This window comes from Platalea leucorodia (genome assembly GCF_965183815.1).
Source record: "Platalea leucorodia genome assembly, chromosome: 5".
Taxonomy (NCBI): Eukaryota; Metazoa; Chordata; class Aves; order Pelecaniformes; family Threskiornithidae; genus Platalea; species Platalea leucorodia.
The window spans coordinates 26,575,581-26,601,140 of record NC_138827.1 but is presented as its reverse complement, the minus strand read 5'-3'; the positions used below and the strand labels follow the sequence as shown (position 1 = coordinate 26,601,140).

The 25,560-nt window shown below is 53.8% G+C and overlaps 1 protein-coding gene across 3 annotated transcripts in view; it reads right to left on the bottom strand.

The window, feature by feature from the left end:
- SSBP3 (single stranded DNA binding protein 3) overlaps nucleotides 1-25,560 on the bottom strand; it is a 54,525-nt gene that overhangs the window by 21,126 nt on the left and 7,839 nt on the right. The window lies entirely within an intron of this gene.

The window sequence follows — 25,560 nt, the reverse complement described above, 5'->3', positions numbered from 1 at the left end:
CACTGGGCAAATATCTAAGCGTCTCCAAGCCTCCCTGGTGCAGGCATGGGCAAGGCAGAGATGCCCAAGAGGCAGGCAGGAGATGGGCAGCGCCAGCACGGTGCAGAAGCATGAAGCCCGCTGTGCCACCGTGTCCAAGCTGGTGCTAAACCAAAAGCACGTCGAGCCACACGAAGGTCCCCATTGGCACGTGACGCCCCAAATTTCCTTCCACCGAAGCATGCTGGGGACCGCTGCTGGAGATGAGCAAGGACATCTCCAGCACAGCCAGCATGTCGGCTCGTTTGCCTTTTATTAGATGGTAAATTTGCTCCATGCTGGAAACAAAATGCAGTTCCTGGAGCATGCATATATACACACACACACACACACACACACACACACATATATATGTATTTTTTTTTTCCCCACATACGTTGGATTTTTCCCCTTTTTTGGTGGAAGCGAGCGGAGCGACGACAATCTGGATCGCCGTGTTTCGCTTCCAAACCGAAGCTCTCAGTTAACACACCAGCTCGGTACGCCAGCAGATGCCGTCTAAGCCTTTAAATCGCACACTAATTGCACTAATTGAGCTAACAGTCTCTGTTTCGTCTCCCCACCCTGAGTCAACCAGCGTCTTCTGGTACTGCTGTAGAGATCCAAGCTGTTGACTGTAGTGTTATTTTGTCAGCCATTAAACGATTCATCAGAGTCATTAATTGATTTATTACTGCTGCCTGCGAGTATAGCTTTGCAAATAAAGAAGGATGGAGGTCAGGAGGCAATGGAAATCGGACAAAACAGCACAGCCAGGAGCTGGGCACTTGAATTATCAGTAGGAGCCTGCTCGTGCAGGACCGCTGGCATCAGGTTATGGGGGAAAAACAGGGGAAAAAAAGAAAAAGACGTGCCGTTTGGCTGCGCTGCCAAACCAGTTAGGTTTTTCAGCTAAAATCTATGTAGGATGTAAAACGGCTATTAAAACTGTCTTGTTTTCTTAACCTAATCCTTAGGAAGAAACCAGGTTATTCCACTGTATTAATCGCGTTTAAGAGCGGCAGGGAAGAGGCACCGGTGCGGCTGCACCGAGCAGCTCCCCAGCCCCTGGAGCAGCCCGAGCATCCTGAGCTGCCCCGCCAGCATTTTGGTGTCACCCGAATTTGCATTCCCAGGCCGGCTGAGCCAGGAACACAACTCACCTCCACTCGTCCCACAGCCCTGGGAGGAGCTGCGGACCGGTGCTTTTATTTATTTACTTTCTTTAATACAGAGTTTAGGTCTTTGCTAGGCGTGAAGGTTTGCTGAGAGCAGGGTGCGGCGAGCCGTTTCCTGCCCCCCGCCCTGCGGCAGACTCGACCCGAGAGGAGCTGTGAGGCACCACCGAGGCCGAGAGGGTTTCGGAGGCTGAGTTTAAAAACCGGAGCAGCCAGCGCAGAGCTGGGGGACTGAAATCGCTGCCAGCGACAGCACGCCGCTGCTCCCAGCCCCCAGCCCCAGGGTACCCCTGGCAATATAAGGCAGCTCCAACAGGGAGGTTTGGGAAGCTGGGGAACTTTCTGGATGTGCTGTCCACATGGCAGCCCTTGGGATGCTGCAACGGGATTCTTCCTCCTCTTCCCCACTGCTGGACAAGCCTGAGCCGCCTCCAAGAGCATCTCAAAGGTGGGCTAAGGCACTGCAAACTGATGCACCCCATCCTGCAAGGCCCCCAGCGTCACGGCGAGACGATACCCTGCAGGGTGGCAGGGCATCAGCCAAGCCTCAGCTTGCCAGCCGCCCAAACCTGCCACGCTTCACCAACACAAGTGATGGTTTCTATTAACTATGAAAAACAGGTTCCCATCGGCGGTATTTACTCTGCCGTTAAACGCGAGCTGGTGTCCCCACCGCATGCTCCGGGTGAGCAGCTTCAGGTCGCGCAAGCAGCTGCGCAGCTTGCCCCAGCATCCCGTGGCTAGCTTTCACCAAACGCTTTTTTTTTTTAATAAAACTAATCTCCAAACAGTGGTGCAAGGCGCTGGCAGGCAGCAGACGATGCTCCCTTCGCGGGAAGCATCACCAGCACTGGCCGCTCTGCCAGCCCCAGCCTCCGTCAACCCAGCAGTGAGATGGGGAGAGCAAAAACATCTTCATGGCACAGACCTAAAACCAAACTAAGGATGGCCAGACATTTGCTTTTTTGGCTCAAGATGTTTTTGCCCTCGCTCTCCTCTCCAGAAGAGCGAACCGGCGGATTTTGGCTGCATCTCACACCTCGCAGCCACAGCAGGAGCAGCACAAGGCACTCGAGGGCAGCTGCCTCCAGTACGAGCATGTGGAGATGCTCAGGACACATTGGTGATCTGGTATCTATCTATCAGTCTCCTTTGATTTTATTTTTTTACCTAGAGCACAGGCTTTGGAGCGTAAGGAAGAAATCAGTGTGCAGGTAAGGACTTAAGCAGGCTGCGTAAACAGGTAATATGGAATTTAATTGGACTCCAGTTAAGCCTTTTCATCTCATTAAAGCTGCCTTCATCTTACATAGCCAGGTTTTAAATTTAATAATAGAACCCTCCCACACCTCGCAGTAACCCGATTAACGCCGGGGAGGACGGCACGCCGATGGCTTCCTCTGGACCGAGCCCTCAGATGCTCTCCTGCATCAGTCCCCTCCACGGGTTGGTGCCAGCATCTGTGTTGCATCAACGTGCACGAAAATAAATAAAACACTGGCCTGCTGCAGCTGATGCGAGTGTGATCGCCAGCCCACGTGCCAGCAGCGGGCACCCACTGTGGCACCCAATTCAAAACCACAGTGCTTGCAGAGCCTCTTGGGTGGGCTCAGGGTGTTTTTGGGGCATGCTATGCTCCCCAACCGGGGTACGCCGGAGACCATCCTGCTTCCTCTGGCGCAAGCCACTTGGCTGGATGCTCCAGGACACAAAACAAACTGGTTTTGGTTTATTTTAGCTTAAGAGAAGGTAAGAGGAGGCTGGGATGAAGCTTTGCATATTGGCAAGAGGAAAATATATAAAAAAAAAAAAAAAAAAAAAAGATTAAATGGGTAGCAGTATCACCATGCATACCAACCAAACGCCATCACCGTGCTCTCATGGGACACCACGCTAGGCATACAAGTTCAGCTTAATTATACTTCTATGATAGCATAAGCTTTTTGTGCTTATTTTAAATACATCACCTGCAAGCCACCCGGCACGGGAAGCCCTGGCACACAAAGCACTAGCATACACCCCAGCCAGGAACAGCCACACTCGGCCACTATTTTTCCCTCCTTTAAAAAGAAAGAAACAACCCTCAGCCCTGTATTTTCCTGAGCTTTTAAAAAAAAAAAAAGACACAACAGTTGAATGGTGTTTCAAGCTAATACGGGACTTGCTTTTTTTTAGCTCCCCCCTTGTAAAGGATAATCTGAGACAGCAGCTCCAGCCATGAAACAATAGGATTTTAATCTCTTAAGTCGGCGTCCCCCTTATCCCTGGGAAGGAAACCCCTTCAGTCATTTACAAGTTTGTAAATAAGGCTCTTGGTAGCATCTCGCGGACATCTGCTCCGCCAGCCCGACAGCGTTCCTGCTAACATTTACAAACATCCTTACGCAAACACCCAGCGCTCTCTGCTGAGCTGGCTTTCTCTAAATATATCCCAAGGAAATAACTTGGCAGGGTTGCAAAAATTTCACAGCAACCGAATTAAAGGGGTGGGGTGGGGGGAAGGGAAGGGATAAGCTTGGGAGGTGTAAAACAGACTAAACGCAATGAGGCTCGGTTTTGCACACACGTGTGTACGGAAAGGTTTACAAAGGGCAACTTCTGGGAAGTTAAGCTGGGCTTGCTGGTAGTGCTTCCCCTGACTTAGGAAGGGCTTTGCAGAGGAGAGTGCTCTGGTGCTTCACGCCGCACGGTTGGGTGCACAGATGCACCCCATCCCTGGTACTTAGGGATGCTTTGCCGTAGGCGTCTCTGAGCCCCCCCTTCCCCAGCTTGGAGCAAAGGTGAAGCCGAGGTCCCAGCTCGGCATCAGCAGCGACAAAGCTGCTGGCATCTTCCCTGGCACAAGACCCATGTCCAGCCCACACCTTAAAACCAGTGTACAAACCCTCCCCATTGCCAAACAGCTCAAATGGATCTCGTGCAATTAGCAGCCTGGAAAATGCTGTAAATACACAGGTATTAATTACTATCCATTCTCCTCTAATAATTCTAGCAAGAGACAGGCCAGGCTCTTTTCCAGCAATCAATACCATCCATTTCAGGGTCCACCTGCCAAAAAAGTTATATAAAATAATTATATAAAATTTTCATTAGATAATGCAATTGCTTAGGACTATTAATCTACTGCTCATCTATCAGCGCGGGATGCTCAGCTCTACTGAGGGCCGCCCGGCCGCCGCCGCCATGCAGCTCCTCGCACTGACGACCTGTATTTTCTCCTGCACCAGACACCTCGCGGTTCCCCCTGGATTTGCTCCTGATGTACCTACACAAGCTTTATGCAAAGCTTGCAGATTAATTTCAGATTTTTAAAAATTATTATTACTTTTAAAACCGAAAGGGAAATTGCCCCAGCAAGCAAAGCCACCAGGAGAAGTAATTTGACAGAGTTTTCTGCAAAGTTGTGATGGTTAAAGCAGATGGGTATTTACTCCCTGTGACGCCCTCCACTTCGCACCGCTGCTGTTGGGGTGTAATTACGTGGGGTTGCATGGTTGGATGCTTGCCGGTATGTGCACTGGCTCGCCTTCCATCCCTGCCTTGAGCACCACGGCTGAAATCAAGTCCTCTCCTTTACCAGCCTTTGAAAAGCACAGCTTAAGGAAAAATAATGCCTCCCTCTTAGAAGAATAGTAATAATTTGGTGATGAGGTGGAAGGGAGGCTGCTGGCGCTGGCAGCGCAACTTCTGCTTCCCAGTGCGTGTACAAATCACCGCTCCTGTGCCTTCTGCCTTCTTCCACATTGAAATTGCCAAGCAAATTTTGGAAGGGGTTATAAGAAAAGCTAGATTTAAATTGGTAATCTAATTTAAAAGAGGAAAAAAAAATATATAATCCATGGCTTTAGAAAAACGCCACACCATTGCACCATGTGCATTTGAAAAAACATAGTTTTAACTTGTCCAAAGGATTTACTAACAACTAACGAGGATATTGCCAATCCTGTCGGCTAGCCGGCGCACTGCAGAACACTCTGAAGGCATCCAGCACCCAGCAGCAATTTCCCCATTAAAGATAGGTGCAGATAAGGATTTTATTTTTTTTTTTTTTGCCACCATGTGTTTCAGCTAGCCGATCTCATCGGTTGCTGTTTGCAGTCAAAAATAATACAAAATAAGCTGTGAGTTTGGATGGGGAGAGAGTGATGTCCAGTACCTAACCTTCATCTGGATCCAGGGAAGGAGGTGAGAACCCCGCTGGCGCCTGCCTTTGCAGTGCAGCGGGAAACACTGTGACCTCCCCTGAAAAACATTTATTTCCATTGTTCGGGCAGTGGGATGCTGAGGGATGCTGCAGGATGGAGCACTGACATCCTGGCACAGCATCCAGCGCTTCCCCCCTCCCAGTCCAGCCAGAGAAGACCAGGACCCAGCTCTGCCCCGCGGGAAAACATCCCCGTTTTCTCCATCATCTCCTGCCGCAGGGAAAGAGAGGAGTGAATTAATGCAAATACTCCCATTCTTGTCATGCACTTGAATGCCAAAATATCCCATTTGCTTAAGCCTATTTTACTGCTAGCAGCTGCCCTGGTATTATTCCCCGACACCAAAGGCAAAGGGCGAAAGAAGTTGGTCCGGAGCAGGTGAACGCCATCTGCCCGTCCCTGACAAGATGCTGACGGCCACCATCTTCGTGTAATAATACAAAGCCCGTTTGAACGCCTGCGAAAGGTTACGGCGGTGCTTTTGAAGCACCGCCGTAACCTTTCGCAGGCGTTCAAACGGGTTTTGTGTACCTACGGAGGCAGCCAAGCATCCGTCCCCGCTCGCAGCGGCCCCTGATGGATGTGCCTGCTGATCTGTGAAGAGTAAAGTTTTTCCACAACGAGCCTTTAAAAAAAAAATTAAAAAATATAACAATAATAATAATAAAAAAAGGAAGAATCAAATCCCCTCCTCTAACAAAGCAGCAGGTTAACAAAACAAAAAATCTTCATTTTTAACAAAAGTGGCTTTGTTGATGTTTGAAGATGCTTTGTAGCATCTTCTCTGCACAGCATCTTCTATTAAATATGCTGGTGGAAGATGGAAAAGCCTTAAATTGAGGCGGAGGTGGCAGCTGACTTAAAAAAGGGCTGTGACTTGCTGTGCGGATACAAAGTCCGGCACCTCGTATAAACCCTGGCGAGGCAGATGGAGAGGAAGGCGGTGGACTTTGCACAGGAGCAGCCAGCACCACTGTGGCCAGACCCAGGGCGGCCTGTCAGAGCCCTAAATTAACCAGGATGGATGGACTTATTGCCAATTTTGACGACTCCTGTATTCTGTAGCAATGATGGCTATTGGCTTTTGTCCTCCCCGTCACCCAAACAGCACTCATCCTATAGGACCCATCCTATAGCACCCACCCTCCTGGGAGCATTGCCATGATGAGCCCACCAGGGTTCTGCACCCTTGATGCATCCCAAGAAGCAAGTATGGGCTTGGAAGTCCTTCGTGAGGCTGCGGTCGTGCTCTGAGAGCCAACCCAGCCCTCGACGAGCCTTTGCTGGGATGGCAACACCGGGGTGTCACGAGGAAAGCCATTAGCAAACCCCAATCCCAAGCAAGATGAGTTTTGCGATTGAGTGATGCCCTTGCCGGCATGCATGGAGAAAAGCCATCGCGCCTCAGCACGATTCCTACCATTTCCAGGGTGACGTTTTAGAAATGGTAAAAATATTCTGCCCTCCATGCAGCGCTTTACACCAAAGTGCTGCCCAGGTACAGAGCTACAGAGCATCCTGCACCCTGGCATCCACGCAATGTTTTGCTGTGGAGCTATGGAGCTGCAGAGCACCCTGCACCCCTGCATCCCGCAGCAGCGGTGCCGACCCTCCCCGAGCCCCAGACGGCTGCCGATTAGGTCACACCGCGTGCAACCTCCTGAGTGCCGTATCCCAGGCTCGCTCATCCCTGGTCCCTGGGGAGCGGGTTTGTCCGAGCAGCGTGTCGCAGCACCAAGCATCACCGACGCTCTCTCCGGGCAGGCTTAAAGCTTGAGCAAACAGCTCGAGTTTGAAATGCATCAAGCTCAAGGGAAAATGCAACACGTGGGTACGAGGCGGCGGCAGGAGGAAAATCCCAGCTTTCCTCATCACCTGCCAGTGCAGCATCCCACCCTGGGCCGTGGTCATCACTCTCCCCTGGCAGCACAGAGACTGGGCTGTGGCTCTGGGGGCACAGCCAAAACTCAAACAGTGCTAATGTCCCCAGAAATCATCCCTGCACATCTGCTGGCGGTCAGAGATGAGGGGTTTTGGGGAGGGAGGAATTGCAGCAACTTTCCCCTCCTCCGCTCATCTAATCCTCCAGGCTAATCCCTTCCAGCCATATGGAGCCCTCACATCCCAAACCTGCCCCCAGGAAGCACCCGCTGCCACTCCTCTGCACCCCGTATGCCCCTGGGAGCAGTGCTTTGGACCTCAAAAGCTGTGTACGGTTGGGGAAAGCGTGTGAGCCTCCCCCGCAGTTCCCCGGGAGATGCTTCCCTGCAGCAGCCCCCCAACAGATTGTGTATGCACAGCTTCTGATGAAAATTCATGCTAAAATTACTCTTTAAACCCAGGTGCGTGCAGTCCCTGTGTCCATTCCCCCCCCCCTTAACAGCAGGGTTTATTTATTGCAGTTATTTGTGGGTGCTGCTCCCAAAAATACTGTTTCCCAGGTCTGGTAATTGCTTGAGGCATTTGAAAATTAATAGAGCAGCTAGAGCAAAGGACAGGAGGAGTAAATCTGACGTAAGCCAGCTTGTAATTCAGTGCTCCTCCCAAGAACTGGTGGTTTTCTCTGCACCCGGCAAAAGCCAGTGGCTAAGCTAGCTTGGAGGGGGTGCAGATCTTCCCTGGTAGGCTGGGATTTTTCAGGAGGAGGAGGGTGAATGGGAAAAGTTTAATTGCCAGAGCTTTTTAAATATTATGGCATGTTCTGGAGAAGAAGAGGTGTGTATCCATGGGACGGGAGGGAATTCACCATACCACCTTGCCTCCAGCCCTGCTTTCTCTTGCCTACCCCTACCTGGGATAGGAAATACTGCTCCAAAGTGGCCCCAAGTTTTATTTACCTTAACACCAGCTCTCCGCATTGCTTTGGCACCGCTGGCAGCGGCAGTCCGGCCACAGCCGAGCCACGGGGCTTCCCCACGGAAAAGTCCCTGCGGGGTTGTATAACTCAAAGAGCAACCTGACAAGGTGCACGTCAGGCTAGGGGAGGATTTCTGATAAAAATGTGGTTTTTAAATTAGTCACTTTTTTTGCATGCTCACAGAGCGGTTTGTTTAGATGAAACTCCAAGCTACCTTACCCTTAAAGCTTACAAAACATTAATTATTTCACTTCTAAGAGCACCTCTCCCCATCAAAATAAGGCGGTTAATACAAACCCCCCATTTATGAACTGGGAGCTTTTTGAAGCCGGCTCTGGAGGGACCCTATAAAACCAGCATGCAAACCCCTGCCCCCTGACCCAGCAATAAACTAGTACGTGAGGCAGGAAAACTTAAAGTCTTGAGAGCAAGAGAAAAAAAAAAAAAAAAAATTAGCCCCAGGCTTTCAGACAGCAGAGGGGGGAGGGAGCGATGTGAGAGCACTGAGCATCACTGCAAGGTCTTGTTTAGACTGGCAGCACCGGGGAAAACCTGGTTACAGAGTGGGTGGGCAGAGTCCGAGGGATGGACGGAACGATGAGCGGAGGGAGGGGGCGGGCATGGTGGTCATGGCCGTGAACTGCTGATGTGAACTTCCTGATAGGCTTTTTGTCTTTCTTTTTTTCACATCCACCATTTGACATCCATAGGTAAGAGCAGCCCCTCAGCTCCCCGCAGTCAGAGCTGCTCTCGCTACACCCTGATGCAAGCCCAGGCACACCGTCGGCGGGTCTGTACTGGCGGCATGGCCCTGACAGCACACTCCTCTCCACGGTGACATGCCCACAGGTGCCAGGTTGTGGCCTCATCCCCGTGGCGAACCCTCCTCAGTCCCCAAAGCTGAGCATCCCACAATCTACCAGCTCTGATGGCCACTGCCCCTCGCTTCCCTGGGAGCAAAACACCCTCAAACCCCACGGGGAGCTGCGGGCAAACCCCAAGCTCCCCAAAAGGCAGAGGATGCCTCGTGGCACTCCAGTTAATTTTTCTAAGCCTCGGTACAAGCTGGAGAGGACACCCTTCCCTTGCCCACCCCTCCTGGGGCACCCTGCAGATCCCCGAGCTGACAGCAGCCCTGAGCCGTGACGGCGAAGCTCCGGTGGTCTGCGGGGTTTCTCCCTCCCCCTGTCCCAGCCGACTGGGGCACCCACTGCAGCAGCCCCCTGCACCCACCAGCATTTCAGTGGGCAATGGCCCCTCCTGGGAAAACTCTTCCCGGCCATGGCATGGAAGCAACATAAGGGACGAGGGGCCTTTGTGCAGGCAGCACCCTATTAAGCCGCACAAAGCTGCCGCGGGGGGGGTTCAAAGGCTCCTGGTGCAGGGAAGGGCCCCCTCCATCTTCCCCCCTCGCCGGGCACCGGCTTTTGTATTGCCTTGGCTGGATTTGTGAACTCCCCTCCCGGAGCTGGGGCCTCCTCCGCCTGCAATCCCTGCGGATTTTACCTCCAGGCAAGAGCAAGGGGAAAAAAAAGGGGGGGGCAGCCCAGAGCCATAAAAGAGCCTGGTAAAAACAACAGACTGCAGTTGGGGGATAGATACACGATGGCTTTAAAAAAGCGCACCGCCGAGGAGAGTTTGATGGCTCTGCCAAAAGGAAAGAAGTGTCTTCCCACTTGCAAACAAGAGTTAATTATAGAAAAAAAGGCCCAGGAAAGTGTTAAAACCATCTGTGCCACGAGGAAGAGGCTGGGGCCGAGCGGGCGCAGGCAGCAGCGCTGACAGCTGCTGTGTACAGGCAGCCTGGACCGCTCCCCCCGTGCCCTGCCATGCCGCGCCGCGCCGTGCCCTCCTCCCGCCCTGCCAGCCTTGCCCTGCCATCCTCCTGAGACATTGGCGTTCGTAAGCCACAGTGCTGCAAGGTCCTACCTGCCCCAGCATGTGCCGTGGATCCCCAGCGGGACCCCCCCCAGCAGCCACCCTCCCGCAGGGGCACACGGGACAGGAGCTCCAGGTTCAGCAGACAAGGCCACCGCCAACCCCAAAAAGTGCCCCGGGTGGCACAGAAGGGACATCCCTGCAGCCTCACCAGGAGACTTGTCCTAAATATGTCCCACCAAAGCATTACGCCGGTACGTACTAAGGGACAGACCTCTAAGCACCCATTTTTACCCCAAACCCTAGGGAAACGAGGCCCATGCGATGATGCCAAGCGCCCTGCATTGCCTCTGCCATCTCCTCGATGGGGCTGAGGACGGACATGCCTCCTGCCGTGGGAAGGATGAGGTCCATGGGAGGCCAGAGACCAGCCCACATGGCTGCAGCAGTGCCGCCCGACCCCGACCCCGCAGCTGGATCCCAACTGCTTCACAAATATTTACCTAACTGTTTTTTAAACAAACCCGAAATGCTGGAGAGTTTAAAGTCCACATCCCAAACAGCTCCCGTCTTGCTCTCGCCTGCCGTCGGGTCCCCAGCTGCCTGCCCAGGGAATGTCCACGCTCCTGCACCCTGCCCCGACCCCCTGATTTTAAAGCAACTGCAGGCAGGCAGGCAGGCTCCTGCCTGGTCAGGCAGCCAGGCCAGCGGCAACACTTCTGCCTCTTATTTTATTAGGGACATTCAGGCTAGATGATGCCTGAACACGCAACTGGTGCATTTCAGACGAGACCTCATGCTGATGAGCTTGCATATAGATTCACCGCAGAAAATAATTAGCCATAATTAAGGGCTTCTGGTTTATGGCTCCAACAATTGTTTAAACAGCAGAGCCCTGTTCAAATTAAGTTCAGGACTCGCCAATAAATATTTCTTTACTGTGATACGGTTTAGTTTCTAACTCCTGCTCCAAGCAGCCAGCCTGGGCTGCTCAGATCAGGGCCAGAAATGCTTCTCCTGCGAGGAGGCACAGGACGGCTCCAGCCGCATGGCTGGACCCAGCCCCCAAATACTGCTCTTTTGGACCAAAAACCTGCTGGGGGTAAGAGAAGGCAAGGAGGAGAATGGTAGGAAAAAACTGCAAGGAGCTGGAGAAGACAAGAGCGGGTGAAGAGCAATAAGGTGCCACCGGTGGGCAGCTGGCTCTGTGGCACAATGTGGGCACCAACGCCCATGGCACGGCCGGACCGGCTAGCATTTTGGCTCACTGAGTCAGAGGTGCAGTTTGAGGCTCTTCCTCACAGCATCTACCCACGGGGCCGGCCCCCGCCCCACCTGCAGGGCTCCCTCCCTGCGGACAACATATGGCACGTCTCACCTCATTAGAGACATAACTAGCAGAAATAATAAGCAAGTCTTAACACAAAATCTAAACCAATGCACTAGAACAAGCTCTTCAGCACCCAGGTTTTTTGGTGTCCCCCCAAAACCACGCTCCCAAAGCCAGCTGTGGTCTTGCAGCCTGCTCGTGCTCCACAACACCAGTCTGGGCAATATCAACTTGGCAAAGCAGAGTTAAATGTGAAGATCAATATTCATACCAAGGCAGCTTCTAAGAGGTTTCAGTTGGTTAAGTAGCCTTGAGATTTTGGCTGTGAAAGGCAGCACTGCCGACGTGGCCGTACGCTGCCCAGGAGCACACGGGGGTCATCTACACAATTGCGATCTCTGGAGCAAGGGGCTGACGAGAGGGAGTCCAAGGCTGCTGGAGTACGATGCAGGAACCATGCATGGGTGGAAACCTGCAAGCAGCTCCACAACACATATGCCGAAAGTTTACTTTTTTCCACTTTTTAATTAACACCAGCCCTTCGTTAGTGCTGGTGAAGAGGGAACCCATCGGTGTGCCACTGTCCACCATGAGGCACCATGCTGTGATGCAGTCCCACCATGCTGGACCAGGTAAAGGACAAGAGAAGAGGAGCCCATATGATGGCCTGCGTGGGAGCTCTGTCCCCAGCATGGTGCAGACGTCGTGTGAGGATGCTGGCCCTCAGCCTGGGTAGCTTCTCCTCTCCAAGGCATGTCCTGAAGCCACCTCAGGGCCACCAAGTATGGAAAGTCCAGATGTTGCTGCAAATCAATAAAAGTCTTTCTGCCGTTTTCCTCAAGGAAAAGGGATGTTTTCCCCTGTGGCTGCTTCTTCCAGCAGAAAAAACTTAGAAAGTCCTGGGAGCAAAACCTCAGTGCCGCTCTGCCACCCAAAAGGGCATCTTCGTACACGTTTGGTGCCTCTCCAGAGGGACGAGCTAGGAGCACCACTGGCTCCTGCCAACTGCAGGGTTTTTCTGAGTATGATCTAGGAGCACCATGGGAAGCACACAGGGAAAATGGCCGTATCATAAACCAACTCAACTTTATGACCTGACGTAGCAGGAGCCTTTGTACTGTGGACGTAACTGCAATATATCAGTTAGCCATCGCTTCCACCAAGATCTAGCACTCTAGATTTTGCAGCAAATGCTGACTTAAAGACCCATATCAAATACATTATGATACCACTGTTTCCCGTTACCCACGCTGATGATTCAATTAATTTAAAAACAGCAGTGAAATTTAATTTCACCATTAACCCTGCAATCCCCGGCAAGCACCAGCTGGGAAGACGGCAGCCGCCTGCCCAAGTTTGGATGGACCGGACGGATGGGAGGAGAGCAAAGGGATGAAAGATGAGGAAATACAGATGTGAGTGGAGAAACAGGGCAAGGCAGAATCTTTTCTAAGTCCTTTGCAGGGGTAGAAAGTGTAGGAAAGTTTGCAGGAGAGATGGGACAGGGAGCAGATGAGGGGCCCCAGAACAGCACCTGCAAAGGGCCTTATTCAAAACAGGTTTTTGCAGGAAAGGCTTGCTCTCCGTCCACCAGCATGGCTTGAATTCACATAGTCCTCCTGCACAACTTCAAAGACAAACACGATGCAGAGTACAAAACACGCTGGCAGCTGCCCTCCGGAAGGGCAACCCCCGGAGCCTGCCCGGGTCTCGCCTTGGATCCATCAGTAGGGCCAAGGGTTAACAGGAACTGTCAAATGGAGCGCGAACTACATAAAGGCAAGCTGTTCTTTCGGGGAGGGGGGAAAGGTTGCCCTTTAGAGATCTGCAGTGATGGTTTGCACGTAGGCTCAGGCCTCGGGTCAAGCGGGGCTCACCCGTGGCTTCATCGGACAGCCCAGCTCACTGCGGAGGAACAGCACAGAAGGGACACGGCTGCCCGACGAGCTTTCCTCCCTGACACACGGCCGAAGAAGAATAGTTAGCCCAAGCAGAGCCCTCCCATCTGCTTTTGTTTTCCAGTCTTCAGTGCCGGGCTCTGCTAAAGCCCCTGAAGTCACCGGGCATCTGTTCTCCTCCACCCATCACAATCTGCCAGCCACCGCCGCTCTGACAGCCATCCATCACGCCGTAATATGCTGACCACGAGACCCAGTGGGACATCATTTTCAAGTCAAATGCAGCAGTTAGCATAAAATAAAGCATCGCCCTGGTTTGGGTTTGGGGTTTTTTTTGACAATTCCGCAGCTGCAGCGAGGGACTCAGTATGCAACAAAAGTGAGGGGGGAAAAAGGCACGGGAAAATGGCAATTCTACTCTTCTGAGTCATAACAATTATGACGTTGTGATAAGAAACGTTTTCTATGAATTTTTAAGTACCAGTAATCCTGTTTTGCAATTGTCCCCTGGGAACAAGGCGACAGATTGAATGGGGCTGACAGTTATTTCCATCCTGACGAACGTGGCTCCGACGCGCCATCTCCTCCCTCCAAACTTCCCGGCCTGGCGTTCAGCCCACCGCTCTGGCTCCGGTTTGTTTGGTGCAAGCGAAGCAGAGCTGGCTCGGCCACTAGTGTGACTGAGGACATCCTCAATAATCCTGTGAAAACCACCCTGCTGGCCCCAAACCCCAAGCGTGTATTTATTCGCGTGCCCATAAAGCAGAGCTGCTCTCCAACAGCACGCATGGGGAAGAAACGCATCCGATAAAGCTCCTTTTCCTTCCACGTGCAGCTCTCCCCTTGAGAAAGCTTAAGCTGTGAGCTACGAGGCAAGTTGAGCATCTTGGTCCTCCCTGCTCCAGCCACAACAAACACCCTTGCGGGTCCCAGGAAGATGGGGATCAACAGCACTGGACGCCAGGGAAGAGCATCGCCCCATGTTTCAGTGTTTGAGACTCCAAAATTTCCTTCACCACCCTAAAACCCTGCAGATTTATCTCACTGACACCGAAACAGGCTGCAGGAGAAGGCGGTAGGGAAACGTACCTTTTCGTTGAAGTCTTTTAGACTGGGAACGAAACCAGTTCCTTTTACCTCTTTTGTAAAATGAGCATCGTCATCAGAACCAGTGCTGAGGAGTGAATTTGTTTTGCAGGGGATCAAATAAATAATGGATGATGAAGGAAAGCTGCCACAGCGAGCCTGCTCAGGAGATGCTCTGCTCTACGCAGCCTTTCCCGATATGCTTGTTTTTATGGTCCCTTGTGCAGATGCCAGCTCCAGCCCCAGCAATGCTCCCCAAACCCGGGTACCAATGGGTGCACTGGCCAAAGCGACACACTCCAGGATATCAGTGCCTTACGGCTGCTGTCTTTGGCAGCCTGTATGTACGATGGGGATGTGTTTTAATCACCAGCGGGCAAGGAGGGAGATGCGGGATATGCTCCTGCAAACCCAGAGCATTGCATGGTACCCAGAGTATGAGCAGCCCGGCACAGAGTAGCGCTCCCCAGAGGGAAGCCCGGCTTGTCCTCCGCCAGAGCTGGCCATCCTCAGCCACCAGCCTGTCAATAAGTCTCAATCCTTTCAATAATATGTAAAAAAAAAAAAGAAAAAACTAAGCTTCTGCTTCCCAGCAAGCAGTCACCCCGTGCCTCTCGCACCTCTGCCCTCGGACTGCTCCATGCCACCACGCCAGCACCCTGCATGAGCAGGGACGATGCCCCACGCCCACCTCCAAGGGAAGCCTGGGCCTTTAAGCACTATATAGCCAGAAGACATTAAAACCAGCTTGTCAATTTAGATGCAAATTTATTTTAGATGCGACAGAGGGCTTACAAAAGAAGGTGCACTAGATGCTGTTTGCTTCTGCTGAGGCTGTTGTGATTTGGCTCCCAAGAACTGGTGTTGGGATGGGTGATGGGGGAGCTTGCGGGATGGGCGCCGGGATGCAGAGGCTTTCACCTCCAGATCAGTCCCCGGCTGAAACCCAGTCTGGCTCCATAATGACCAAAAGCCCTTAGTCTGAAAGCTGTGCAAGCTGCTGCTATCAGAGAAGTGCAAGCACAGAAGCGTGCCCACCACCACTGCCTCCTCCGCACCTCTTCCCGGCAAGTCCTCCTCGGTGTGATGCCGCCGAGACCGGCATCCTTTGTTTTCTGCTTTGTTTTCCTCCCCCAAGCCCGGGCAGCCCTCCTCCTCCTCTTCCCCATCCCCACTGCCACCGCCCCTGGGCAGGCTGCAGCCCTGCAGGTCCCCGGGGCGGTTTCTCAGAAAGCGTAACCGTTTCTGCAGAAAGTTTGGTAGCTCGGGCCAATGGCAGGAGTTTCTTTAATCAACTCAAATTGCATTTTCTGCAGATAAGTCTCCCACTCTCAGCCGCCAAGAAAAAGCCAGCCGGACGGCAGCAAAAAAAAACCCAACACACCCCCTCCACGGAGGCTGCAAAGTCACCGCACAAGCTCGCGGGGTGATTATTTATAGCCTTTCCCTCTGCAAAAGCCAAAAATAATTGTTCCAGCCCAATTACCGAATTTCTGAGTGCTCAGCTCAGGGGTAGCCACTGAAGCGCCGCACCACGAGCCACTTGCAATTAGCACCTGGCGAGGTGGGATGGCTAACAGCGAAGGGCATCTCCGGAGAGCCGGCATGCTGTTGGCACGGCGGCGCTTCCTGGATGATGGATTTTGGTGAGAAGGACGTGTTTTATGAACGTAACCTCCACGGGGTTGAGCTGGGGCTCCAAAGAGGTTCCCCAATAAAGTGCTGGGCTCTAACAAGGTTCCACTGCAGCCTGTGCTGAACCCCAGAAACCCCTGCAAAGGTCGGACCATGCACACCAGCTGGGAACACGCATGGGAAAACACTGAGCTGGGTTCCTTCCACCCTGTCCTGAAGCCCAGCAAGACCAAAAGCCTTCTGCAGCCCCCTGTTCAGACACCTCCCCCAGCCACTTCAGCCCTCCCTTGGCTTCCCGTCCCTCCTTACGAGCCCTCTGGTTTTGTTTGGAGAGTGTTTTCCTTCTCCCTCAGCTCAACCCACCCACGCCACCACTGCCTTTTCTATCGGCAGTGAAGGCAGGCGAAGAGGAGCAACTGTTTTGCATGGGAAGAGGGGGAAAGCGCCAGGCGCCTGCTCCGAGTCCCCTACCTCTGAGCACCTTCACAAATTAAAAAAAAAAAATTATATATGTACACCAAAAACGCTGGTGGTGGAGCCAAGCCAAGAGGCAATTCAGGGCTGTGCGGCTGCCATGCTTGCAGTCAAAACTGATCTCCCAGGCTGGGTATCACACATTTTGGGGATGTTCATCTCTTGACAACCCCGTAAAGAACAACCCAACCAACCGCAACCCAGCATGAGCCCCCCTGGGCAGGCAGAGACCCCCTGGCACGGCTGCCAAGGACACGCAGCAACCACTGCTACCTTTGGAGGGAGAAAGCCCAGGCTCTCTCTGCACCCCACTTCTGCGTCTGCTGGCTCGACCCATTAGGAGGTCTCAAAAAAAATACCAGTTTTGTAAAAAGCAGGTAAAGCAGAGGGAAACCCAGCTGCTCCAGTGGTCCCAGCTGAAGAGCCAGCAGGAGCCCGGCTGTGGAGGAACCTGCATGGGAACCCGGAGACGTTCCCAAAGCAAACCCACAAATAAACACGTACACTTCTTTTCAGAGATGGCCTAAAATTTTTCCATACTAGGGAGGGAGTTTTCCTTCAGTATCTCCTTTGGGAGTACCAGGTGTGTCGTGCTGAGCTGCTCTCATGACAGCGATTGCCTGGGGTCCCCATGAGATGCACCCTGTGCTGCAGAGCACCCAGTCGCCAACACGTGCTACCAACTCAGGCAGCTAGTGAAGCTGCAAATGCTTAAAAAAAACAGGTTCTGAGCACCCAAAACCTGCCCGTTCCCTTCTGCACAGACTCATCCTACCCCACAACCATCCTTGTCCCGGGGATGACCTGGGGAGCTCTTCCTCCCAGGTGCAGAGGAGGGGGCTGCAGACCCTCCTGGGGATCCACCTCCATGGGACACCTCCAACCAGAACCAGCTGGGGCTCAAGCACACCAGCCTGGGCTTCAAACCTACCTAGAGGACGACCGAGCCCCCAGCTGGGGGGATACGGGGTAGAGGGACCCCATCTTTACCCCAGCAAGCGCTGCCCCCCCTCCCCGCGAGGCTGCGCCGGCTCCAGCCGCTCCCGCGATCCAAGCGGAGCAGATGGCACGCGCAACACTTACGGCTTCGCTTTCCAGCCACCATCGCAGAGCCGCTTCTCAGCAGGGCGGAGGCGGGGGGGAGACGGCTTTTTTTTTTTTTTTTTTTTATTTTCCCTGGGAATTTTGATTTTCTTTAAAAAAACATGTATAATCCTGCGCTTGAGACCCAAGAGCCTCTGGTAGGCAGAGCACAGTGCTCTGCGGATGGACAGCGCGTGCCGGCTGATCAGCAGTCCGTCTGTCTGTCCATGCCTGGGGAACCGGCTGACTGCCTGAAATCCCCATCAAGAGGGACAAATCCTAGAAAGCCTCACAAAGCAGAGATGGGGGGGAAGGCATGAAGCAATCAAAAAAAAAAAAAAAAAAAAAAAAAAGGACTTTCTAGGGATTCTCCTGGCTCGTCTGGATTTCCTCCCTTTTGACGGCTCATCCCCTGCTCATCGAGGGGCAGCTTCTGCCTCTGCCACCCCAATGGGGCAGGCAGGGGGTCAGAGAAGCATGCCCCAAGCAGAGGAGACACAGAGGGAAAGCCGAGCCATGTTTCGGCTCCCTGGCACATTGGTCCTCCCATCTCTCTTGGCTAAGACGGAGCAAGGGAGATGCTGTCCCACCCAGGGCGATGACGGGCTCTGCGGGCATTTGCCAGCTGGGGGACCAGACCTGCCTCGGTCCGATGCTGCAGCACGCCATGGTCTTCTTGTCCTACACCAATGGCTCAAACCAGGTTTTTTTGCTTCCCGGTGGAAGCCAACACCTAGAATGAGGCTGGGAAACCATAAATCTGGGCATCGCAGACACCAGATTGCTTTCAGCAGCCACGCTCTGCACAGAGCTCGGCGATAAGTAACAAAAAGTCTGCGCTTTGCACTGCTGATTTCTTGTCTGGGGATGCATAAAACCTGGGAGATGACAGATCGGCACCTCGATCCAAGAGCATCCCCGCGCTTGCTCTGCCGGAGAGGCAGATAAACAAAGACGGCTCTCCCCGGTGTCCGCAGGCAGCTGCCACTGCCGCCGTGCGATAGCAGGAGGGGGAAAAAACAAAAGAGGTCGGCACCGCCAGGATCCGCGGGACTGGGATGCTCCTGGCACTATCCCGGCCCCTTTATTCCCCTGGTACCTGCAGGGAGTTTGGCCCTGGCCCCCTGAACACCTCCCTTCCCTGGAGGTCTCCTTGCCCAGCCACCGTGGCTGGATCCTGACGGCAGTGCCATATGCCGCAACCACTCGGCATCGCACGGTGAGGAGGAAAAGACCCTGGTTTTGGGCACAGAGAGCAGCTTGGCCATCCTGGCAGAGCTAAATGATGATTTGGACCAGGCTGCAGAGGTTTTGTGCCGATGGGCGCTGCTGGGGGTGATAAACGCCCATCTGAATCCCATGTGGGACTGCGCAGGCAGAAGAGTTTGAGTGCCCATCCAACAGCACCGGGAGATTTGGTGAGGTCAAATATTTGGCAGGGAGGTTTTCTGATGCAGTTTCTTAATTTAGACAGCCTCATCGCTGGCAAGGAGTGGCGGGCACTCACCGATGCTTCGCACGGGGCGGTCACAACAGCGAGGGAAAAGGGAATGTGCTGGGAAATGCCAACTTGAGGATATTTCCGAGAAAGAAAGAAAAAAAAGAAGAAAAAGCCCACGACTGCAGCACTGAAATGCCCAGGTCTTGGCCCATCCATACGTGGGCATGCGCTGGTTGTGCTCACCTGGCCTCATGAGATCAGAGCAGCCTAAAGCAGCTGGAATAACACTGCCGCGCTCCTCCCAAACCCACCCTCCTTCCCCAAAAATGCTTGCTGGACCCCTGCATCTCATCTCCATCACCTTTACAACTGCTGCAGAGCCGCACTCCCCTCTTTGTGCCCCATCGGTTTGTGGCTCGAGCCCCAGCTCCTCACGTGTCACCTCAACAGAGCAGCACGGACCCCAAAATTTGGGTTTTGGAAGTGCCAACGAGAGCATCTCCAGCTCCCGGGGGCCGCATGGGTTATTTCACCAGGCCACCACGGCGAATCCTTCGGAAGGAGGGAAGGCAAGACAGGAAACCATCTTTGCAACCCCAAAGTTGAATAATTAGCAGCTGGGCTGCGGGAAGCCCTCTCCCCAACATGGGTGCCAGCTCCCAGGACTCACCAGCACCCAGGGAGGGGACTGGGGAGAGGACCGTGCCACCGGCCCCCCCGGGCTTTGCCGAGGAATGCCGGGGGCGGTGGCGGGGGGAGCAGCCGCGGCGGCGGCGCTGGGAAGGGAACCAGCTGGAGAGCCGCAGCCTCATGAAATAATGAAATGCCAAACCAACCCCTGCATCTTCCACAGTCTCTCAGGTCACCTACCAGATTAGGAGGCCTGTTGCTAAGGCAACCATATCTTGCAAGTGCTAGCTGAACTTCCCCATCGTTTTTAACCCTTTAAGGAGCAAAAAAAAAGAAAAAAAAAAAAAGAAATATATAAAAAAAATAAAATAAAAGGATAATGTCAACGATGCAACCTGCGGGAGACCGGCGGAGGAAAGGGGGGGCAGCTGGGAAAGGGAAATAAAAGAAAAGGCGCCCCAGCAGCCGCCTCCCGCACGATGCACGCCGCGCTGGCTCCCTTCCAGGCGGCTAATAAAATTATTCGGCATCCGCACACGCACGCGAGACCCAGCAAACTTTCGATGTGCCTGGCACGGCAGCGGGGGGTGAAAAAAAGCAACAAAAAGTCAGGTTGCGCATATGAAATGGGGGCAAACAATGCAAAAATGGAACTTTTTTTTTTTAAATATAAGCCCTCATGGCCTCACAGATGCTGGGCAAGCCCTGCCACCACGGCAAGCAGCCGGCAGGCCGGCGCCGCACAGGAGGGGACAGATGGCCGGCGCTGTGCCCGGCAGCGATGTCGGGATGGAGGCGATGGGCGCCTGTGGCCACCCCGCCAGTTTTGCTGCAACCAAGGGCCAGGAGCATCCATGACGGAGATGCACAGCTTGTGCTCTGCGATGATAAAATAAAATAAAAATAAAAATACCCCCCTCACCATCAAGGGACCATGGTCCCCTCCTCTGGGAGAATAAAAGCCCATTTTGAATGCACACAAGCAGGGAGCCCCAAATATTGCAGCTTGCTGGGATAACAGAGAGGCCTGCAAGCAATAAAAAAAAAAAAAAAAGAGCAAGGCGATGCACAGGCAGCACAAGGGAAAAAAAAAAGGAGGGAGGGGAGAAAGAGGCATGGAAACGAGGAGAAAATGTGGAGCGGCATAAATCAGGCACGCGGGGGGAGCGGAGCCGGGGAGGCACGGCAGCACGTGCTGCGTTCCAGGCGCGCAGGCAGCACACGCAGCCGGCTCCTGCCCGGCACGGTCAGCACCGGGAAGCAAACCAGCCTCGTGCCCCAGGGAAAAAGCCTCCGCTCGCGCTGGTGTGAAAGATGCTTGATAGCAAAAATTTAGGAGATTCCCCTTTTTGCATCCCCCTTCCCACCCTCAGGTCAGGGTGGGAACAGCAAGTGTGACAATTCCTGCTGGATTCCCCTCAAATGAGGGCAGCAAGACAGAAACTTGCTCCCAAGGCCACCTTCTGCCCACCAGACTGCTCCAAAATCATCATAAAAAGAGGTGCAAAGGTCCATGCAAACCCAGGCTCCGCTTTGCTCTGGGGCTGCAGTGACATCGGCTCACGGCTGGGCCACCACAGCTGGGCCACCATGCCAAGGGGCTGCCAGCATTGCTGCCTGCTCCGGTCCTGCCCTCCGACCTCACTCCCGCACCGGCACCCCTGCACCTTGCCAACTGGCTGGCGGAAGAAATTTAATTAGCCATGTCTGTCAACCCCAAACATCTGTAACCAGCAAAATTTACAACCAGAAATAAAGAGGAGTGACCTTCGCAGTGTTGAAAGACAGTTGGGTTCTTGTATTACAGTGGTGGGGACAGGCAAAATTCATTATCTCTAATAGCCGTCCTTATAACCAGATTAAACACAAAGACAGCAATTCCATATTCCCTGACCCACCACCATCCCCATCCCGAGCGGAGGGGAGATCCCCCCCGCCACAGCGCCACTCACACAAACCCCATCGCTGCAAATTCAGCTGATGTTTATACATGCAACAATCTCCATCCCTCCTCCCCGGGGAAGACAATACCCCAGTTCATCCCACCCCACCAGCCTGGGGACACCCAGCTGGTGTCACATCCCTCCTGGTCCTTCTCTGGGCAGCACTGGGCAGATGCTCTGCTCCCCTGCGAGCATCCCTGGGGTACCAGCGGCGAGCTCTCCCCCACAACAGGGATGCTGCAGTGGTTTGCTCAGAGGATGCAAGGGAAAACCACCTCGTTCCCAGCACACAACCGAACAGAGCCCAACCCTCCAGAAATAATCATCATCACGTCCCAGCACATACGTTCCCAAGCATGAGGGCTTTTGTCCTGAAGACGCAGTCAAGGCTTTCACCTCTGGCTGCGAGACACATGCGGTGTCAATCACTGGCCGGGGAGCGAGAGCCTGTTATTTTCATCAGAGGATGTTCTCCAGGGGGACCTTCAGCTCCCAGCTAGGAGAAACAAGCCACTGGAGAAAACTTGAGCCTCCTAATGGCTTTTTCTTCACCAGCCCCAGCCCTGGCAGCGGCGCGAGGGCAGCTCCTTCTCCAGAAGATGAGCACCAGCGAGGCCAGCTGGTTTCTCCCAGCAGCAACAAGTCAAACTGCTTGGAAAACACTTAAGGTGGGGAGGAAGCTTCAAATGGACCAGGCGGACGGTGCACCATGCTGGAGCAACGGTAGAAGTTAAAATTAATTAGCTGGCAGGATGACAAAGAAGCCATTGTGCAGCACGGTGGAGCAATCCAAGTACAAAGGCTTTATGTAAGTCATGTTGAAAACTCCTTGATGACTGCAGGTAAGGACGGACAAGCTGTCAGGATGTGCCATGACACCCTGAAGGGCTCCAGGACAAGCAAGTAAATGTCTTTTTAATGATAAAACAAGCCCTGGGAGCTCCAGCCCGGACCTCCTCTCCAGAGGACACTGGCAAAGGCGTGAAGCGCATGGGTGTTATCGGTGCTGCAATGTCCAGGATAAAACAAAACCAGCTAGTTTGTTTTTTTCCATGGAAAATAGCCCTTGAGCTGGGCTGAGGATGCCCATGTGCAACATGGACCAGCATTTGCTCCCTTGTGAGCTCCCATCCCCAGCCATACCCCACCAAGCACGCCCCTGCCAAAAGCCCCTGATAAGACTAAGCATTCTGAAGCGTGGCTGCCCCTGCCTCAAACCCTCAACAGGGTCTTACAAAACCAGACCTACCTCCTGGTTCACACCGTCCAGAGAAAGACCCCAACAGCCAACTGGTCTCCATCACCAACAGGCAGACCCAGGTTCTGCTCCTCGGGGAGGAGCGTGCTCCCTCCCAGAGCCGCTGGGGATGCAGGAGGTGGGCAAGGGGGCTGAAGTTGCAATGGAGAGTCACCCCAACACCGCTACCAGCTGCAACCTGCCCTCCCCCCCCCCCCCATCACCTCCCCGTAGGCAGATGGGCGGTGGTGCGGGGGGAGGTCGGGTGTAACTTACACCCCACCAGCTGCACGGCTCTCCCGCAGAAAGGAGCCAAGGGGGAGGGAAGCATCTCTCCTCCTCCTCGCTGCAAGCATCGCTCCCGGGCAGTGGGATGTGGGGTCTCAAAAGCAGCCCCAGTGCCCCACAGGCTGCCCTTATCCCAGTAAGGCTCCCCCCAAAAAAGGGGACAAGCACCCAGTGAGGGCAGGGCAGAGCAGGAGGGCAAGGAGGATGCTCTGCCAGGCTTTGGCAGGGGAGCGGAGCCAAGCACGATGCTGTAGCCTTATCTGCCCACCCCAAACCAGGGTGCGCTGTGAGGAAGCGCCCTGCCCCCTTCCTAAGCGTGCACCGCCTTTTTTTCACTTTAAAAAAGCCAAAACAACAAACCAAGCTCCCAGCTCCTCCCCAGCCCAGACGCTGAGCTGCAGGGAACAGCTCCGGGCAGGCAGCAGCATCCTGCCTGCTCAGGGAGGGCAGAGCTAGGCACCGCTAGCTGCCCATGGGGGTGATGCAGGGGCTTTTCCCCCTTACAGTTGCCAGAAATTAATAAATAAGCAAAGCCAAGGCCTGGGACACCCTCGCAGCAAGCATGTTTTGGGAGGAAAGGGGATGCCAGCCGGCCACTCGCCTTGGCAGGCACCCATCGGTGCTGGACCAGGCGCCCAGGGTGAGATGGCAGCCACACAGGTTGGAGCTGGGGCAGAAGCAGGATGCAGGAGAAAACCCACGTCAGGTAGGAGTGACTGGCTCTGGTCTGGTGTTCCTGTTGGGAATGCCATGGGATGTCGGTGCCCCAGCCATGCCGCGCAAGTTACGCTCAGCAGCAAGTCAGAACTGCTGCAGTGCATCCTCTGCTTTGGTTTGTAGCCAAAAAAATCCCAATTATAGGTGCGAGCTCAGCCCTGTGAGGTTGTAAGAAACCAGCCCAAATCCAGGGAAAACGGGAGGGGAAAAAACCCCCGCCCCAGACCCTGTTTGAGGCAGGCAGGAGGGGCAGCAAGAGCTCATTTTCACTACAGAAAGCTGCCGCACCCCGGGGGGAGAGGCGCCAGATCAAATGTTCAAGGGTTGATGCAGAAACATTAAGAAAAAAAAAATTAAAAAGAAAATGTTAGCTTAAGACACAGCCAGAGGTCTTCCTTTGGACTTTATCTTGAGGCGGCAGGCTGCAGCAGTGCTGCCTTGCACATGGACGGACAGACGGACCCCGCAGCCTCCAATACGGCCGGGGAACACAGAGGTGGAAATCACCTCACTAAAAGCCAACGGTCGTGGTGGTGATGGCCATGAAGGAGGAAGGATAAGGCAGGCAGGAGAGCGCTTGGTGGCCAGGTGTGAAGCACTGCTCTGCTCTGCCCTGCCACCCCAGCCATGCACCAAATATATAGGCACATGCACTTACGTCTATCTATATCCATATGTGTATCTTAATTCTGCATATTGCATAGATATAATTACATACACACACATATATATTTTGCTTAATTCTGATATTAATGGCCTCCAGCACACAGCATTAAACTCAGGCAGGAGAGTGTGCATTTCCCCTCTTCTCCGAAAAAATATACGATACAAACCTGAGACAAAAGAAAAGCTGGCCTTACTGCAGGAGGAGCTGTGCCCCACCCATGCCCAAACCTCACCCAAAGCCCCCCAGGTGCCCTTCTCACCCCGGCTGGGCACAAGGAATGGCAGTCACCATCGTGGGATGCGGGGATGGAAGCAGGGAGTTGGCGGTGGGGCGGGGGGGGAACCGGGTCCCACCACGCGTGGGAAGTGGCACCCACAAGAAGCCGCCCCATATTTTGGAAATCCCCCTGACTGCACAGCTGTAGCTTTGAACTCAGCTCCTGGCACTTGTGGCCATCAGCAGGAGTTTTGAGAGAAAGAAAAAAAAAAAACCAAAACAAAAAAAAAAAACCAAAGCGAGGCGGAGGCGAGGTATTTGTTTACTTGCAAAGAGCCGTTTTCGCTCCCCACCAGCCCGGAGGAAAGCGCCGCTTCCGCCCCGCCAAGCTCCCCAGCCCTGGGGGGGGGGGTCTTCCCCTGGGGCTCTGCAGGGTCAGGACTCGGAGGGAGAAGCTGCTGGGAAATAAGGGGGGGGGGATGTGCTTGTGGTCAGGGCTGAGCAGAAGCCTCAGCAGGAGTTTCATAACCTGACCCGCAAGCGGGATGTTGGCGAGGTGGCCGGCGTGATGCTCACGGGGATACGGCCTGCTCCATGGTCCCTGCGGGCAGAGCGGGGCAGACCCCCGGCACCAGCCGGGCTGGGATGCACCGGGGCAGGCACGAGCTGCTCCAGGAGCTGCACCTCTCCCTCTGCCATCCCCTCTGTTTATATGGATCTCAAGAAAAAACAGGCCTAAATGCCACTGCAGCAGCTCCCCCAGCTCCTCTCTAGAGCAC